A 20,295-nucleotide genomic window follows, 5' to 3' on the forward strand; every position below is an offset into this window, starting at 1 on the left:
TTAGAGGAGCTTATAAGACATTTATTTGTTAGGGTCTCATTATGTGTTTATGTAATAAAACACTTGATATGAAGGTCATATGAAATAGGCCTTTAGAGGCCATTTTTTTACTAGAGTCTTATTATACTGTAACATATTAGGACACTTTGAATGTCAGTCCTATAAATGTATGTTATTAGGACAAATGATTTTCCGGGGTCCTAAATATCATAATATCTAATATGATATAATATGACATTTAAATTGTCTATCATATAAAGAGACTTTATAAGACATTTAAATGTGTTTGTCTCATTATAGTAGATATAATAGGACACTTAAATTCTTTAAGAGGACCGATTAGTTACCTGTGTCATAATTATCATATGATGTCATAGGACACTTTAAATGTGACTCAATAAATGAGACTTTATAGGACATTTAACGGTTTGGTGTCACAATACGTGTTACATTATAGGACACCTTATTTAAAAGTCATATTAAATATACTATCATAGGATATTTATTTTGTCAAAGTCGTATTATATATTTAGCTAATAGGACATGTAATACTTATGTCGTATCATTGATAATTTTTAGGACACTTCTAGTGTTTGGGGTCTTAATTATCAAGTCATTACATAGGACACTTTTGTGTGACCCATTAAATGGGACTTTATAAGACATTTAAAGGTTTGGTGTCATATTACGTGTTACTTTATAGGACATTTTATACAAAAGTCATATTAAATATACTATCATAGGATATTTATTTGTCCTAGTCGTATTATAACTAATTAGCTAATAGGACATGTAATACTTATGTCGTATCATTGTTAATTTTTAGGACACTTTTAATTTTTGAGGTCTTAATTATCATACGATGTTATAGGACAACTTTAAGTGTGACTCATTAATGGGACTTTATAAGACATTTAACAGTTTGTTGTCACATTACTTGTTAATTTATAGGACACCTTATATGAAAGTCATATTAAATATACTATCATAGAACATTTATTTGATTTAGTCGTATTATAACTAATTAGATAATGGTACATGTAATACTTATGTCTTATCATTGTTAATTTTTAGGACACATTTAGTTTTTGGGGTCTTAATTATCATGTCATTACATAGGACCCTTTTTTGTGACCCATTAAATGGAACTTTATAAGACAATTAACTGTTTGGTGTCATATTACGTGTTAAATTATAGGACAGCTTATACAAAAGTCATATTAAATATACAATTATAGGACATTTATTTGTCCTAGTCGTATCATATCCTAAGCTAATATGACATGATATAATTATGTCGTATCATAGTAGATTTTTCGGACATTTTGAATCTTTAATATGACGCAGGAGGTTATGATGTCTTAATTATCACGTGTTGATTTGAACAAATGGCTAGTGATCAAATGCATATGTAACAATGATGGATGTGCCCACTATATCAAGTGTTGATTTGAAGTAACAACGCTATGGTCGTAGCCATCGTTCAACAATCGAATACATCAACATAGAAACAAATGCATAGTAAAGCAGTTTTAGGTTTACAAGTTAGACAAACATATAGGAAACCTAAAATAAATTAAATATAAATGGGCTTCTATGGGTAAAGCATTACAAAATATCCAAAACCGAAAGTCAAATTGAAAGAGTACAAATTTCCATCTCCTGTTAAATCACACAAACATCCCACATTTTTTACCTTAAACCGCCTTACTAGTTCGTGATGAGTAAAACATGTGTAATTGTATATAATACACCATTAATTCACCATTTAATCTATATAGGAAGGACAGTCTTGACATCATATTAAAACCTGTGTAACTGAAATTTATACAACTTGTCAGTTGTATAAAACCAGACCCAGATTTCAAGTCAGATTACATCATAATACATCATGTATTATATTGTTCAGATACAAAACAAGATCAACAGCATATAATCCAGAATAGTGATCAAAATATCCAAAACATACTACTTCTAAAGTATTGTACTAGTTAATCAAACATACATGATTATTAAACATAACAAACAAAGTACATAACCCAAAATAAACATAGTTTGATCTGCAACAATAGAACACAAATCTAAATGAAAGGAGTTGATTGCAACCCACTCTATTACCTGAAGACGACCCACTGTTAGAACTTTAAGTTTCAACAATTTGACAGAAAACGAGCAGCAGTTTTTTTTGTGAATCCACGGGCAGATTGACCAGCAGCATGACCAGATGAAGGACCGGGTCCACGAGCAGAGGAAGGACCGGGAGCAAAAGAACGACCTAGTTTTTGTAGACAAAAACGTAACGCCTTATTCGTCCAATCTAAATCATTTTCCAAACCACTGAATTGGGGATCTTGGATAGCTTGACTGTTGACATTAGGTATTTCTTTCCCTGCATCACTTTTTTTAGCACCAGAACAGTTTTTGTTTTCAATTATCTCTAGATTTACTAAATGTGCTTCATCAAAATATGTCGTAGTTGCCAACTCTGTCAAAGAAAGTAAATCACTCTCAGTAGTATCCCCTAAACCTAGAGCTAACTGGGTCATCTTTTACTACCCTTACGTCGTCTTTTGATATTCGAAATAGTTAACAACTATAAAATGGGAAAAAGTAAGACGATACCTGAAAGCATATGCACGAACCAACTCACGACTTATATCGAGCAAGAAATCAACAGATTAAGCAACTATCAACTATTAAAAAAAAATAACTAATAAACAATCGCTAAACAAATAAAATATAGCTGATAACACAAACTTGCCACCTTCTCACAACATTTAACTAATAGAAGGAGCAAACTCTCAACTGCAAAGCAAAAAAGAAATATACAATATGGACAGCTTCCAAATCAGCTAATAGAATGAGCTTTTCATTTTAGATTGCTTATCAAACTAACCTAAATTTATTCGACAACTTTCATATCAACTTTTAACATGTTTATAACTTCAAATCGTCAAATTTACTAAAGCGGGTCAAAATGGACACATTTGTACACAAATGGGTTAAAACTTTCCCTTTTACTTAAATAAAATCAAAACTCATTTCAAGATACCAAAACTTGTAAATCCGCATAATAAAACATAATGGACGTATCCAACATGATCATTGCCTAACGTGACTAAAAAATGGCCAATCGGATCAAAGGGTCAAAATGGACAATCAAAACACATTGACAATGTAACACCTAAACAAACATCATTTCCTAATTTTTTTTTACAGATTATAGGAACAAAAGCAAACCACTAAGCGACGTCTATCTGCAAAGCAAAAGAAGCCAAAAACCGAGATCAATAAGAAAATCCATCCAAGTGAACATACTTACTAAAATAAGAATATAAAACAATAAAAGTATGAAATGATTGTTTTGTAGTGTGCATATATCAAAAAATATTGGTTAGTATAATCATTCGACTTATATGAATACGAAAAATTGCTAGTAAAGAGCATGATAACTCGCCATATGGTGCCATGTGATTCATTCTCGGATTAATGAAATTTAAAATGAAAAGCTCAAATTCAAAAAAAAAAAAAAAAATTTGATTTTTACATCTTCAAAGTAACCTAACAACAAATAGGAGTAACCTAAAAATTGATTTTTACTTAGCTGAAGCATAATTGGCAAGCATTCTGTAAACAGTGATACACAACAAATTAAACCTAACTATAATGCAATTTTGTTTCAAATCCATATTAAATCGGAGTAACAGGTTGATAGTAATACAAAAAACTACGGATGCGTGAAATGAACAAAACAGAGCGAGAGTTATTATTTACGGTAATAAATCGAGAGGCAAACCTTTACATACCTGCGATTACTAACAATCTTTCAGGGTTTGAAACATCGAACTTCGATTGTGAGTTAAGGTTATGAATTTCGGGTTGGATAAAGAATCGGCAGAAATTATCAACGATGGTTCATTGAATCAATTGAAAGAAACAGGGGAAACAGTCCAGCGCCATTTTTGAGGGATTATAAGACTTTCATCGACTTAGGGAGGGAACCCAAAAATAATCGAGCGCCATTTTTTATTTGTTCTATTTTTGTTTGCTATACCTAAATTATTACTGAAAATCAATACGAGTAATAAACTAGTGAAATGACTCGTGGAATTACGGGTTTATTTTAAACGAAAAAGTTTAATGATATGTTTTAGGTATTAAGTGAATGTAAATACTAAAGTCATTTAGTTTAATGAACCATGGAACCAAGAATTCCGACTAATAAATTTTTCGTTATTTTTACAAATATTTTGATAGTACTTAATTTGGTCACAATTATTCTTCCACCACCATCTTTCAATTTTCATCACAATAACTATTTTCCTTGTTATAAAAGCCTACATTACAACCTTTTATTGAGACGTATATTTCGTATACATATGTAACGTGATTAATTCCGTAAAGAGGACTCATATTTGAATAATTATAATTATAATTATAATAATTACAATTATAATTATAATTATAATTATAATTATAATTATAATTATAATTATAAAGTTTTCTTTAAAAATGACTATTTATATTTTTAATAATAATAATTAGTAATAATAAATGTCTCTTGAAATTTTTTCAAAAATTAATATATAATTATTATATAAAGGTTGTACAATATGCTTCAAAGCTTGTACATGTGTCCATTGGTGTTTTGTAAAAGATTGTACAATTTGTTTTAAAGTTTGTACATATAGTCAAGGTTGCAAAATTCGCTATTCGGGGATTAATCGGCCGGGATTTTGGAAGGATTAATCGGCAATTCGGGGATTAATCGGAGATTAATCGGATTGTACTGTATACATTTAAATATTAAATTTTAAAGATTATATGTGTAACTATAGAAAAAACCATAAATATAAAGATAACTTTTAACATAATTGTCTAAAATTGTTCATTTTTCTTCAAAACTATATAATTCTCGTTTAAATTCATGTTAAAATGTTAACCATTTTTTACTTTGACTGACTTTGATTACTAAATTCGATTTTGATTCATCAATTGACTTTGACCGTTTAATTACACGGATTTTTGAAAATCGAAACGGATTGCTCCTAAAAATGATTAATCGGAGATTAATCGGCGAGTAATCGGGTTTTTTACAACACTGCATATAGTAATGAGGTGTTTTATTATAAGGTTGTACATAATGCTTCAAATATTGTACATATGGTTATGAAGGTGTTTTATTATATGGTTGTACATAATGCTTCAAATATTGTACATATGGTTATGAGGGTGATTTATCATAAGGTTGTACATAATGCTTCAAATATCGTACATATGACCATGGGGTGTTTTATTATAAAGTTGTACATAATTCTTCATATATTATACAAGTAACATGTTAGTAATATTTTTATTAAAGACAATTAATTATTTTCGTGACATCATCATAGGGGACTTAAATTTTTTCTATTTATTTTTGAATTTCTTTAAGCTTGAATAATCTTTATTTATGACAAAATCATTTTAAAAATTTATATGATACTATAGATAAAAATAAATTTAATTAAACATTAAACCCATCTTTAATCATGACGCCCAAGGCGTGTTGATGGGTAGGAGTTTGGTGTTTGACGAGCCTGTTGGTAAATTGGAAAATAATGGGATGACGTGTTGAATGACGTGTTGGGTGATGTGTTAAAATATGATTGAAAGTTGAGTGAAATATAATGGATAATAAATAAACTAAAACAGGAATTGAACCAATAAAAAGAGGAAATATGTTGCACGCCAATTTTGTTCATGTGCTAATAGCTAACATCAAGTGCCACCAACACGCCAGACTAGATGCATGTTGGAGCCTGGAGGTGTGTTGGGTCCAAATTAAGGTGAGCACGCACACATTAAAGATGATTTACATTCAAATCTACTATTTACTTTTTAGTTTTCTTAGTATATATATATATTTTTTCACATAATCAAGATTTGCTCGATAACATAAGCTCGATTACCTAGTCTGGCTCAAAATATTTAAATGTCAAAGAAAAATATATACATACCTCATCCGTTTACCACACACAGGCACGTATTGATTTTATATTTTTTATTACTAGTCGGAGATCCTTACAGAAGCAATATCTCTTCCCTCGAGTAGAGAGAGATGACTTTCTTTTTCCATGGGTGGAAAATTATTTTCTACACGTGGGTGGAGAAACAATTGTTCTTCTATTCTATGTTAGATAAAGAATTATCTACATCTCACATTTCAGACACCTCTCACATACGGAGTTGAGTATTATTGTTGTAGTTGTTGAAATATTTAAGATCAATTAGTCTAACTCTTGAACTTGTGGGTATAGCCCAACGGTTGCCCATGTCCTTTGAGTCATGGGATAAAGAGAGGTCATGTGTTCGATTATTAGGGATGACATGATATTCTTTAAAACAATTGAATACCAATAATGATGGTATCTATTGACCCTATAGGGAGGTTTTACTAGATTCGTTCACGGACCTCTACCCTGGAACACTGCCCGAATGGATGTGTTCCCGGGTACTGTTGATCGAGTTCGGGTTTCCGCACGAACGTTTGTGTTACGTGTAAATGATGAGGGTCGTTGAAATAAATAATTTATTGATGTCAAAAAATCGGCTTTAAAAAAATTAGTCTAACTCTTATCTCGTTCATAATTTTATTTTAATAGTAGTTAAGTACTTAGTTAAAAAGTTAAATGATAAAATAAGTACTCAGTACAAGTGTATAACATATGTAAATATAACATATGTAAAGTGTTACCTAAATTTTTTTAGAATATGCAGACATATGGCCTACATTTTTCTCTCAAAATTTTTGAACTCCCTCTTCATTTTCCCAAAATTTTTGAATTCCATTTTCTCGTTCTAAATTCTATCATATTTTCGTAACACCTCTCTCGCGCAACCATCTTCTTTCACATCTAGGTTTTCAAAATTTATTGTGGCTGTCATTTACCTTCGTGTATTGATTCAGGGTTTTGCCCTTCGTTCAATTACTTGGCGATGAGCAATGGTTCAATTACTTAGGGTTTCAGTCGATAAATCGCAAACATAGGTTATTGCTATTGCAACCGCTTTTGTTACCGTCGGAAGTTAGGGTTTCATGCGATTCATCACATACTATCGGCATCGCTATTGGTAAATACTAAATTCCTTTGTTTTTTCTTAATATAGGATATGTGTGTTTACTTATACTGTAATAGGTAATTGTCGTGATGTGATTCATCACAAAGTGTCATCATGCTTTATCTTTTTTTTTTTTTTATTCTTATCTTAATATTCATGATGAAACAAAAGAAAGAAATAATGTGGATAGAATCATAGAGAATCATAATATGGGCAGTAATATTATGTATGCATTTTGTATAATCATGTCTCATATATTGCAAGCACTACAACTTGATTTATGCTGATTGCTTGCATTAATAGGATTTAGTTTAAGCTATAATAAAAGATTTTTGGTTATTGTATATGATTCGAAATTGGTGATTACGTTACAAAAGATATTCAGCAGGTATATTCTGTTTTATTGTGTTATTGAAAGCATATTTGAATTACCTTTTCGGCAAAGTTATGGGAACGAAAAAATGAATTCGCTGTGCAAACTGAAATGATTTGTGCTTCTATGCTTTAGAGTTTTTTTTTGTCATCAATGGTTTAGTTCATATGCTTTCTGAATGGTAGAACCTTTTTGAGCACCAGTTTATCTTATAATAGCTTTGTTGATATCGTGATTGACGCAAATATATGATTAAAGGATTAGAATTGTAATCAAGCTTCAACTGTGTAAACTCAAAATTAATTTAAAATGAGGTCATGATGAAATCAAGCTTCCTTTACTGTTATGTCTCTTCTTTAGTAGATGGTATGTTAATGTTTCCCAACTAGCTATTTTATGTTTTGTGTTTTCCTATTTTCGGTTCTGTTAGCTAATATTGTCACGTTTTTTAGTCGATTGTTTGTGATTGTTTACCCACTTTATATTATATTGTCTTATTTGCGTCGTTGGTAGCTATAAACAATTGCATATGTTAGTTTATTTGTGTGGTTAGTAGTAGTTATTATTTTTGATTTTTTCTGCAGGGTTGGATGCCAATCTTAAAGACAATAATGTTTTGGAAGGTATAGTGAAAAAGCAAGTTTTGGATGCTCGGTTGTAACCTGGAATATGTGCAGCTCTGGCTGTTACACTTGGTTCATGAGCCCTACTTAAATGCTTGAAAATAATACATTTTTTGTTGTTTCTCCTAATAATTGAATTTCTATTGGTACCGACGGTAGTGATGTCGCTGGTGGTGGTGGTGGTGGTGGTTTCTGACAGTAATCAATTAACGATAATAAGTAAGGTCAGTAAACTCATGATCATGACCTTTACTTATATTGGATTGGTTTTAAGGTTGAATATGTAGGCTTAATTGAAAGTTTCCACTACCACCAATTAAAAAGATTAGTAATATCATTAAAAGTATTGGTTTATGTGTCGTGTTTTTTGTAGAAATTTTAATTAGAGCAGCCATTTTAAAGGCATACATTTTAAAGGAATTTGGGAACATAGCAGCAGTTGATCAGTATATTTGTTTATTATATGCTAATAATATTTGCTTTTAAGTTTTTAATGATATATGATTTATGTTTTTTCTATCTGAGAAATATCACTTTTGGATTTCTAACTTAACAATGATGTGCACATAAATAGGCGTGGATAAAGTTGCAGATTAAGATGGTTGAATTATCTAAGACCCAATATTATGCATGGAGGATTTTCTGAAGAAGAAGATAACATCATTTGCAGCCTGTATATTAGCATTGGCAGTAGGTATATGACTATCTGTTCGCCTGGTCATCCGAACTATTTGTTCGCCTTCAACCTGAACAACGGTCGGGCTATTTCATTTTAGCACTGTAAGTTTAAATCTTAACAGTTCTCTTGGGTTTGTGTTGTTGATAATCTACCAATTTTTGAGCCTGTATTCTGTTCGGATTGAAATTACCACTGTGACTTTCATTTTTACAAAACTCTTGTAATGCAGACTATTTAATATCGTTTATGCAGTCATGTTAATGCAACAACTTCTGTTTTGTTGAATTCTGATGTAAATGTTATATGCAGTCATTCTGTTTGCAGCCTGTTCATGCAGTCATTCTGTTTGCACTGTTTATGTTTCAAGCGATGTTTACATGCCATTCTGTTTGTCATATAACAGCCATGTTTACATGCTATATGCAGTCCTTTTATACATGTTATATGCAGCCATCTGTCCGTGATAAAACAAATGAAAGGATTGACCTCATGCTTCAAAATTAGGCTAAATCTATTTAGTGTAATTATAGTGGACATAGATGGACTTAGGAAACTCATACTAACCCTAGGTGCCATTTTATATTTTCATTATTGCTACATATCAGACTGTTTTAAAAACCTGCTTTGAGCAAACCCTACGTGCAATTTTAGGTGTCCATTTTTGTTACACAATCTCTGGTATAGTATACTGAATGCCAATTATTTTGCTGTGATATTAGGTTATAAGTTTACGTGTAGTTAATCTTATTTTGTTATTCGAATATGAACCTTGAATCTTGTACTATTATTTAGTGGTTGAGATGTATTTATAACGTTTTACACGAATTATTTGGTAACCGTGGATGACATCCAACAATCAGATCAAGCGGAATTGTCAGGAACAGAAGTAAGCGAAGCTGAAAAGCCACAAGCAGCAGACAAAAGACCGTCAGTGAAAAGAACCCTCTTCACACAACAAGGTAAAAAGGTCAACATTCTTCATCTTTTCATTGTTCTCTAATGGATTTTTCATACAGATAAATATATTGTATTCTTGATAATGCTACATAGGTGACCAAAGAAAAAAGACTAGCAATCAAACCAACCGAATGCAACCCCATCTTTTGTAAAAACTGGACAGTGGCATCTTTTGCAACTATCATCATCTTTTGTACAAGTTTTGGTAAACATAAATGCTGAAAAACACTTGAAAAATAGGAACATCTTCTTTTGTAACCACAAGCAGCATCTTTTGTACCAATTGCACAGCATAACCTTTTGTAAATCGTCTTTCGTAACTATTAGCAACATTATATGTTTTTAGCATCATCTTTTATATAACTATTTGTAGATATAAACACTGAAAAACAAATGACACTTGAAAAACAAATTACACTTGAAAAGTAGCAGCGAAGCGCTACTGGACCCAACTCTAGTTTTTATTTATAACATGCACTTTTATGCTTATAAATATATGAATATTTTAATTTGCAGGTGGTACCCTCGGATTAATCAAGATACGTGTTGATTGAAGACGTTCTTCGTTGCTTTTCATTGTTTTTATTTTCTTTGTCTAATGTTATTTTAGTATTGATATGTTGGATTATCTATCAATTTTTAATGTTTTGTATTTTTCAATTTATGAGTACAATTTATTAAAATATGATTATTTTTATTTTATATATTTTTTAATAGAAATTATTCATTGGATGTCTAAAATCTGAATTAAATAAAAACCAGGCCTGCAAATATGGATCCAAAAATCTGATCCGGGCTCAAATAATCAAATCGATCCAAATTAAATAAAAAGTAGGCTCGAATATATGGATCTAATAATCCGATCCGAGCCCAAATAGTCAAACCGATCCGAATACCTGAACCGGACCTGAAAATCCGAACCGGACCTGAAAATCCCAACCGGATCCGAATATAGAAACCTATTCGGAATTACTATGACACTATATGACTCATTTTGTGGTTTTAAGGTTTAAGAAATTCATATTAGGACTTTTTTTTAGTGATCCTAACCTTAAAAATTATTATGTTAGGACCCTATTATGTGGTACTAAAGTAACATTTGTGCATATTGTGACCTTTTTTATGGTACTAAATAAGAATATCGATACATTAGGACCTTTTTTATTGGTACTAATGTAGTTTTTTTTTAATAGGACTTATTTGTGTACTAACATAATAATAGGACCATTTTTGTTAGTCCTTAAAAATTACAAAATTTAAATAGGACCTCTTTGCTAGTACTAATGTAAATTTTTTCTACTTTTGGGACCCTCTTGTATGTCTCAATCTAAATAAAAGTCACTCGATATGTACTTGTAAGGACTTTTCTGCGTGGTCGTTAAATATATTATAGGACCCGATAATTGGTTTCATAATCTTATCACCTTTTAGGACACTTTTTTGCGTGAATATTTAATACGACCGCCTTAGTTGGTACACATCTCCTGTTGGTCCTTTCAGGCCAAAAGGTCCTATAAAGTGACATCATAGGACCAATTTGGGTGTCCTATATGTACACTTTTGTTGTAGTGTTAGTAACCTACAACTATTTGTCCACAGTTAGATGTACAGAAATAAAGCAATATATAATATCTCAGATCAATCCACGACCCAGTGTCTATAAGTCTCAGACTCGATCATAACTCAAAGTATATATAATATTTTGGAATCAACCTCAACCCTGTATAGCTAACTCCAACATTACTGCATATAGAGTGTCTATGGTTGTTCCGAAATATATATATAGATGGGTCGATATGATATGTCAAAACATTGTATTCGTTTCTATGGTATCCCAAGATTACATAATATATGTTAGAATACATGTATAATACAATATAAGTTAGTTAAGTTATGATTTGTATAAATTTGTTACAATTTTCACGTAGCTACAACAAGCAAAATTATCCAATCTTGTTTTACCCATAACTTTTTCGTTTTAAATCCGTTTTGAGTGATTCAAGTTGCTATGGTTTTATATTGAACTTAAGTTTACGAATCTAAACAGAAAAAATATAAGTTTATAGTCGGAAATACAGGTTACAAGTCGTTTTTGTAAAGGTAGTCATTTCAGTCGAAAGAACGACGTCTAGATGACCATTTTGGAAAACATACTTCTACTTTGAGTTTAACCATGATTTTTGGATATAGTTTCATGTTCATAAGAAAAATCATTTTCCCAGAAGAATAGCTTTTAAATCAAAGTTTATCATAGTTTTTAATTATCAAAACCAAAACAGCCCCCGGTTTTACTACGACGGCGTATATCCGGTTTTACGGTGTTTTTCGTGTTTTCAAGTTTTAAATCATTAAGTTAGCATATCATATACATATAGAACATGTGTCTAGTTGATTTTAAAAGTTAAGTTAGAAGGATTAACTTTGTTTGCGAACACGTTTAGAATATACTAAACTATGTTCTAGTGATTACAAGTTTAAATCTTCGAATAAGATAGTTATATATATATATATATATATATATATATATATATATATATATATATATATATATATATATATGAATCGAATGATGTTATGAACATCATTACTACCTCAAGTTTAGTAGGTAAACCAACTAGAAGTGACAATAAATGATCTAGCTTCAAAGGTGTTGGGATTTAACAAGGTCATAATATTACTTAAAACATTTGAAGATCAGATTAAAGCGGAAGCATGTAAGTATTACCATTTTAGAACATGTTATACTTTAACCTTTTAAAGTTAAATCCCAATTCGGATCAAGTAATGAAATATACTTACAAACTACAAGCAAGAAAAGAGTTTATACCTACTCCAAGCTTGTTGGTAAATGATGAGGATGATGATGATGAATGGAGCTCCAAAAGAATGAAATCTCAAGTAGTTATACCCCAAGCTAACCACCAACACCTTGTACTTTGGTTAGGATTTAATGGACACTTAAAATAAGCTTGTAAAAGAAAAAGAAAAAAAAAGACCTCCTTTGTGCTCCTAAAGCTCACGGCCAAAACATCAGCAAGAGAGGAGTTTTATGCAGTTTTTTTTGCTTGTTATTTTGATGTATACTTGCATGTGTGTGTTCCAAAGAGTCAAGGAACATCTATATGGATTAAAGGGAAAGCATGGCCAACTAGATGGAATCTCTAGCATGTGTGCTCACAACTCCAAGGCCACTTCCAATATTAGTTTATAAAATTAATTTTATAAATGTTAGATTTTATAAAATTTGTTTTATAAAACTTCTATATTAATTTTTATGTACATTTCATTATATAAAACCAATTTATATAAAATGTAACATAAATTAATTAATTGTTTAACCTATAAATAATTAAATCCATATTATATAAATTATTCCATAATTTATATATACACATCAAGTAATATTTCAGAAAACTATTTTTCTTAAAGTTCAAGTGTCGCGTATTTAATCAACGATCTAATCGCTAAGATCAAATACTAATAAGGTGTCGGTAAGCTTGTTATTGGGTATGACCTGACTTGGATCAAAACATATTAGCCACGTTAATTTAATATGTCTCTCGGGCATACGAAATACATTCAATCTCCCACTTGCACGAGAAACATAAGAAATTAATGCAAGTGATGGATACCACCTAACGACCGTCCATCACCCCCAATATGTTATGACTTTGTGCCATTCAATAACATCATCCCTTTCGAGTTTTCATCTCGAATATGAATAGGTGAATCTTTCATTATGTCCTTTCGTCCTAGATGTCATGTTAAATCCAAGAGACACGGAGTGATCACTCTCTTCTAGATTTAACTTTATTAGGCCTTAGACATCCGACTCTCAATGAATAAGAGGGACAAATTCCATCTTGACTACATACGTCCTAGATATATACTTTGCATCACACCTGAGCTCTTCCTTATGAACTACCATATTTCAGAATAGCGAAGGAAAGAATCAAGGCATAGTACTTAGTGAATATCCGAACCCATGTGTATCTCAGGTCATAGGATACAATGATATTCGCCTTTACTCAAGATTACATGTGATCAACCACAAAGGCTCCATTTAGTAAATCTTGATAGCGGGTCTTCCAATATTTGTATCCCACAAATATCTATGAACTTTGGTTGCAACCTTGCCCCACATTCAACCTGTGAATGTATACCAATCCAAGTTCATAATAGTCTAAACCTCACACTTGTTCCCACAAATGTGATCGACTACGGAATTTAGAATAATTACTTATTCATGGATAAAATATGCAAAATAGGAACATGACTCATGATTAATAAATTAACACCATAATTATATTAATGAGTTTGAACCACTTCGTTCCGTTACAATACATAAAACAGATCACAACCAATCACTAGAATATCGAAGCCCTAATGCACTAACATGCCCTTGATGTTTTGCACATATAAGAGCTTCGTGAGTGGATCCGCTATATTAAGATCTGTATGAACTTTGCGAATACATATCTTTCCCTTTTCAACTTCATCCCTTATGTAGTTGAATCTTCTCTCAATGTGACGGGTCTTTTGGTGAGCACGAGGTTCTTTGATTTGAGCAATCGCACCCTCGTTGTCACAAAAGATCTCAAGATGGCCCTGAATGGAAGGGACTACTCCTAAGTCGTCGATGAATTTCTTCATCCATGCAGCTTCCTGAGCTGCCAATGAGGCGGCAATATACTCCGACTCTGTACTGGATAAAGCAAAAACATCCTGTTTTGAACTCTTCCAAGAGACCGCACCTCCATTTAATGTGAAGACATAACCAGATTGTGATCGAGAATCATCTCGATCAGTTTGGAAACTCGCGTGCACGTAACCTTTTACAGCGAGTTCCTACTCACCAGACCCGTATATAAGAAACATATCCTTAGTCCTCCTAAGGTATTTCAATATACTTTTAACCGCAATCCAATGATTGTTTCCTGGGTTATTCTGGTATCTACTTGTCAAGCTAAGAGCGCATGACACATCCGGTCTAGTACATATCATTGCATACATGATTGACCCAATAGCGGATGCGTACGGGACTTTCTTCATTCTCTCTTGTTCATCTTTCGTGGTAGGGTACTAAGATGAACTGAGAAGCGTTCCTCTTTGAATAGGTACCAAACCTTTCTTAGAGTTCTCCATCTTGAACCTCTTCAAGACCTTTTCAATGTATGCACTTTGATTCAAACCTATCAATTTCTTGGATCTATCTCTGTAGATCCCAATCCCCAAAACGTATTGTGTTTCTCCAAGATTCTTAATGGAGAAGCATTTACTTAACCAAGTTTTAACACCTTGCATTGCCAGAATATCATTTCCAAATAACAATATATCATCCACATATAGTACAAGGAACATGATTGTGCTCCCACTAGCTTTCTTGTATACACAAGCTTCATCACAATTTTTAATGAAGCCAAATTTCTTGGCCTCCTCATTAAAATGATGATTCCACATTCTAGATGCTTGTTCCAATCCGTAGATTGACTTCTTTAACTTGCATACCTTTTTAGGATATTTCGGATCAACAAAACCTTCAGGCTGAACCATATAGACATCTTCCTCAAGATGTCCATTTAGGAAAGCGGTCTTGACATCCATTTGCCATATTTCATAATCATAATGAGCAGCAATGGCAAGTAATATCCTAATAGACTTTAGCATTGCCATAGGCGAAAAAGTTTCATCATAGTCAACCCCTTGAGTTTGAGTGAAACCTTTTGCTACAAGTCTAGCTTTATATGTATCCAAGTTTCCATGTATGTCGGTTTTCATTTTGAAAAGCTATTTACAATCAACTAGCCTTGAGCCAGTAGGTTGTGTAACAAGTTCCCAAACTTGGTTGTCATACATGGATTGCATCTCAGCGTTCATGGCTTCCTGCCATTTATTCTTATCAATCCTTGATAAAGCATCTTGGTAGTTTGTTGGTTCATCTAAATCAACCACATAGCAACCATCCATGAGAAACCCATATCTCTCAGGAGGATTACTAATCCTACCAGATCTGCGAACATCTTGTATATTTTGATCATCCATTTGATTATTCTCAACATTTTCATGTTGAGTGCTAGTGTCAACCAATTGTGTATCATCTACTTGACCTTGAACCTCTTCAAGATCTATCTTCCTTTCACTATTTCCTTCCATTAGGAACTTAGTTTCAAGGAATTCAGCCTTCCGAGCAACAAATACATTCTGCTCGGAAGGATCATAGAAATAGTATCCCATATCATCCTTGGGATATCCTATGAAGATACACTTCGTGAATTGAGCATTCAACTTATTAGGGACGTAACGCTTAGGATAAGCTTCACATCCCCATACCTTTAAGTATGATAGAGATGGAGGTTTTCCAAACCACATCTCATGAGGAGTTCGTTCCACTTTCTTGGTTGGGGCTATATTTAGAATACGAGCCACGAAGCATAGACAATATCCCCAAAATGATAGAAGTAACGAGCTTCTTGCCATCATAGATCGAACCATATCCATTAGGGTTCGGTTCCTCCTTTCGGAAACTCCATTAAGTTGGGGCGTTCCAGGAGGAGTAAGTTGCGAGATAATCTCATAACTTCTAAGATGATCTTGGAAAGCATTGCTTAGGTATTCACCTCCTCTATCGGTACGAAGTACCTTGATTGTCTTATTGAGTTGATTTTTACTTCGTTTTGATATTCCTTGAATGCTTCAAAAGTTTCATCCTTATGTCTTAATAAGTAGACATATCCGAAATGACTAAAGTCATCAATGAAAGTAATGAAGTATCTTTCACCATTCCTAGTTATGGGCTTAAAGGGTCCACATATATTCGAGTGTATTAATCCCAATAAGTCTTTAGCCCTTTCATAGGTCTCTTTGAAAGGCGCTTTTGTCATTTTGCCTTGTAAACAAGATTCACATACATCAAATGAGTCTAGTTCATTTGATTTCAAAAAGCCATTCTTTTGAAGTGTATGCATTCGGTTCTTGTTTATGTGACCAAGACGACAATGCCATAAGTAGGAATCACTCAAATCCCTTTTGAGTTTCTTGGTGTTTGCATGGTATATTGAGCTATTTTATGATGTGTCATCATGAACCAATTCATAAATACCATTCAAAGGCGAAGCCTTAAATTAGAACACATTATCTAAAGAAACATGGATATCATCATCAATGAAATTGAAATCAAAACCACATTGTCTTAAACGGGAAATAGAAATAATGTTTCTAGTCAAATCAAGAGCATACAAAACATTTTTCAAAACAAGCTCCAATCCAGTTTGTAGCTTTAAAACAAAGTCTCTTTGAGCTTCTACGTGCATCTTTGTACCATTTCCCATGAAGAGACTTATTGTTCCCGCTCCTTGTTTACTTCTTTTGAACCCCTGCAAAGAATTGCAAATATGAGTTCCACATCCTGTGTTTAATACCTATGTATTAGAAGAAGTAATACTAAGCTCAACGTATACCATATATACATTACCGGAGGTTTGCCCTGCATCCCTCTTTTCTTTCAACTCCTTTAGGTAGATCGGGCAGTTGCGTTTCCAGTGACCCATCTCACCGCAACCAAAGCACGGATCTTCCTTGAGGTTTGCTTTACCAGCAATCTTTTTCTTCTTGTTATTGTTGGTTTGGGTAACCATCTTCCCCTTTCCCTTGCCCTTGCCTTGGTAGGAGGGTCCTTTCCTCTTAGCCCCTTTTGGCTTAGAAGTGTTATTGTTTTTGGACCCGCCTTCATTGATCATAAGCACAGGTGAAGCCCTTTTACCCATGCTTGCTTCGGCCTTCTTAAGCATGGCATGTAATTCGGCAATGCTCTTATCCCAACCATTCATGTTGTAATTCATTACAAATGTGTCAAACCTTTTTGACAAAGAATTAAGGATAAGGTCCGTGGCTAATTTATTATACACGTTGCAATTTAGATGGTTCGCTCGATCAATTAGGCTTTTCATCTTAAGGACATAAGATGAAACGGATTGGGAGTCGTCTATCCGACATGTATGAAGCGTTCGAACTGTTTTGAAGCCCTCGACACGAGCTTGTTGAAGGAACATCTCCTTCAATTGTGTGATCATGTGATATGCACTATGATGCTCGAAGTCCTTTTGGAGTTCGGATATCATAGTCCCAAGCATAAGGCAAGCAACTTGCACCGAATTGGTGCAATACTTATCCCAGTAAGCCATGCCTTCCGTATCATCCTCGTCGGGTTGATCGGGAATGGGGTCTTCTATAACGACCCGACTTTTTCGACTTGTTTTCGTGCCTTGTATTTTTGCGAAACTGCGATTTTGTGCGTACTGTGCTACTTTATACTCTGAAAACTAGTTATACGTGGTTTACTTCCAATTATATGTTAAAACGTGCCTTAGAGTACGTAGGATACTTAACTTGTTCACCGGATGCTTTATAACCGTTAGTGTTACTTAACGTTTCGAATAAATCGCAGACTGCGCACACGTTTAACTTTTGTCGTAATCGGAATATTATGACTGCGAAATATTAATTATTATTTTATAATAATAATTACCTGGGTTTTTGGATGCTTAATTACGCGAAGGAATTTAATTAAGCTTAATAGCTAGTCTTGTTGGACTTTCTACCTTATTGGACCTTAGCCCACCCTACACTAGCTAGTGGCCTAATTAATTAGCCCAAGTATTATTTACTAGTGACTCATAATAAACAAAATAAATGCCCATTTAATTAGATGAGTCATACTAGCATTTGGATAAGGATTATCCATAATGTTACATGGGATCCTAGCATAAGTACATACTTTAGACAACCACTAACCAAAAAGCAAAATGGTGTCTCCCCCCTCCCCCTTTGAAAATCACGGCCACCATGGCCTCCACCTCATCAATCCATGTCAAATTTTGCCTATAAATACTAGCCATATTCCTCTCATTTTACACATGCTCTCATTTGAATTTCACACACACTTACTCTCTTACTTCCTTTCTAGCATTTCTCACTTGTAAGTTTTTGATCTTTTTCTTCTTCTTTCCCTTTCTAATTCGTGTATCATCATCATTCTTAAAGATCAAGTTCCTTTAACTTTGATCTTGATTATATCTTGTCGATTCAAGCATGAATCCTTCAAGAACATGGAAGATTCAAGCTTTCTAGCTTTGAATCTTCACCAACTTTGTAGATCTATATTTTTCTTACTTTAATCTTGTTATTTTGTTATAAAGATTCAAACTTGTGTTTGTAATCTTCATGTATCTTAAAGATCCAAGCTTTATGCTTCAAGATCTTCAAGAACAACAAAGGTTCAAGCTTTCTAGCTTTGCAACCTTGTAACTTGTGTGAAAAGGATCCAAGCTCTCTAGCTTAGGGTTCCATCACCTCATTTGACTTAGATTTTGTTTATACTTGGTTGATTGATGTAAAGTTTGTAGCTTTAGTTGTAAATGTGACTTGAAATGGTGTTAAGACTAAGGATATGATGTAACCTTGGTTCATCATCCATCTAAGACTCATAAATGAGTTGTGTTCTTACTTGGTCTTAACATATTGAGTATTGATGGTAGAATCTTGGTCAAAAGTGATGCTAAACCATCAACGAGTTGTACACTTGAAGCTACAAGCATCAAGGATGAGAACCGTGATGAGCATCAAGTACCAAGAACCCCACCGGAGCACCTAACCTACTATTTTTCGTATCTGATCAGACCACCCGGTCTACTGGAAATTTTATTTTCAGTTAGTTCGGTTCGAGTAGATAATTTTCTGTTTAGGCCTCGTCTTAATCCGAGTTACGGTTTAGGATTTATGGCCCTCCGAGAACCACTACACCCTATTAACGTTGTGCTGAAATTTCTGACCTACTCGCACTTAAACTGTTGCCACGGTCAAACGAAGACGAGTTAGGTTCTGAAAATTTTTCAGCGGTTAGGGGACTCACATACGGAGCCTAGCCACTGACTATGCATCTTTTTGATTTACTTAAAGGTCGTAGCAGCTGACCGAAGTCAGCCTATTGTTTCGATCTCTATTCTTGTCGAACTTACTTAGCTTTTATGATGATGAATGATGATGATGATGATGACACTTAAACTTATTTTATGCATTATTAGAATTTATAAAGACAACCTACTGACCTAGTAACCCTTGATTTAGGTTGACTACCATTCGGACCGACTTACTACTTGCGTACTTTCATTACCGACTTTACCGCTTTTATCACTGTGAGTTATAGCATCCCTTTTTACTTTAATTATTTTGGGACTGAGAATACATGCGCTTTTTACGTTTAACATACTAGGCACGAGTACTTAAACTTTATATGTGTGTGGGTTATACAACGGTGTAAACATTCCCCTTAGCACGGTAACGTTTAGTCATTTGTTTTTGAACCGGTGAACGCGAATCTTAGATATGGATCCATAGGGTTTGACATCCCCACTCAGGCTAGTCGTGCTAGCATTTAACGGGTGTTTAATACTTCGTGAACATACGCACTCGCCAAGTGTACATTTAGGGGGTTATAAACGTTAAGTCTAGTTACCGGGTGCCCACGGTCATACATATACTTTTCATACTGTTTTGTTACACTGAAA

At 33.3% G+C, this 20,295-nt stretch overlaps 1 long non-coding RNA gene across 1 annotated transcript; it reads left to right on the forward strand.

The window, feature by feature from the left end:
- Positions 1 to 6,836: 6,836 nt before the first annotated feature.
- Positions 6,837 to 10,395, forward strand: LOC139855926 (uncharacterized). The gene is made up of 5 exons (XR_011761604.1): positions 6,837 to 7,113; positions 8,059 to 8,321; positions 8,672 to 8,877; positions 9,637 to 9,735; positions 10,250 to 10,395. It is a non-coding gene; the product is annotated as an uncharacterized lncRNA (long non-coding RNA).
- Positions 10,396 to 20,295: the final 9,900 nt, after the last annotated feature.

The sequence above is a fragment of the Rutidosis leptorrhynchoides genome, chromosome 6 (assembly GCF_046630445.1).
Source record: "Rutidosis leptorrhynchoides isolate AG116_Rl617_1_P2 chromosome 6, CSIRO_AGI_Rlap_v1, whole genome shotgun sequence".
Lineage (NCBI taxonomy): Eukaryota > Viridiplantae > Streptophyta > Magnoliopsida > Asterales > Asteraceae > Rutidosis > Rutidosis leptorrhynchoides.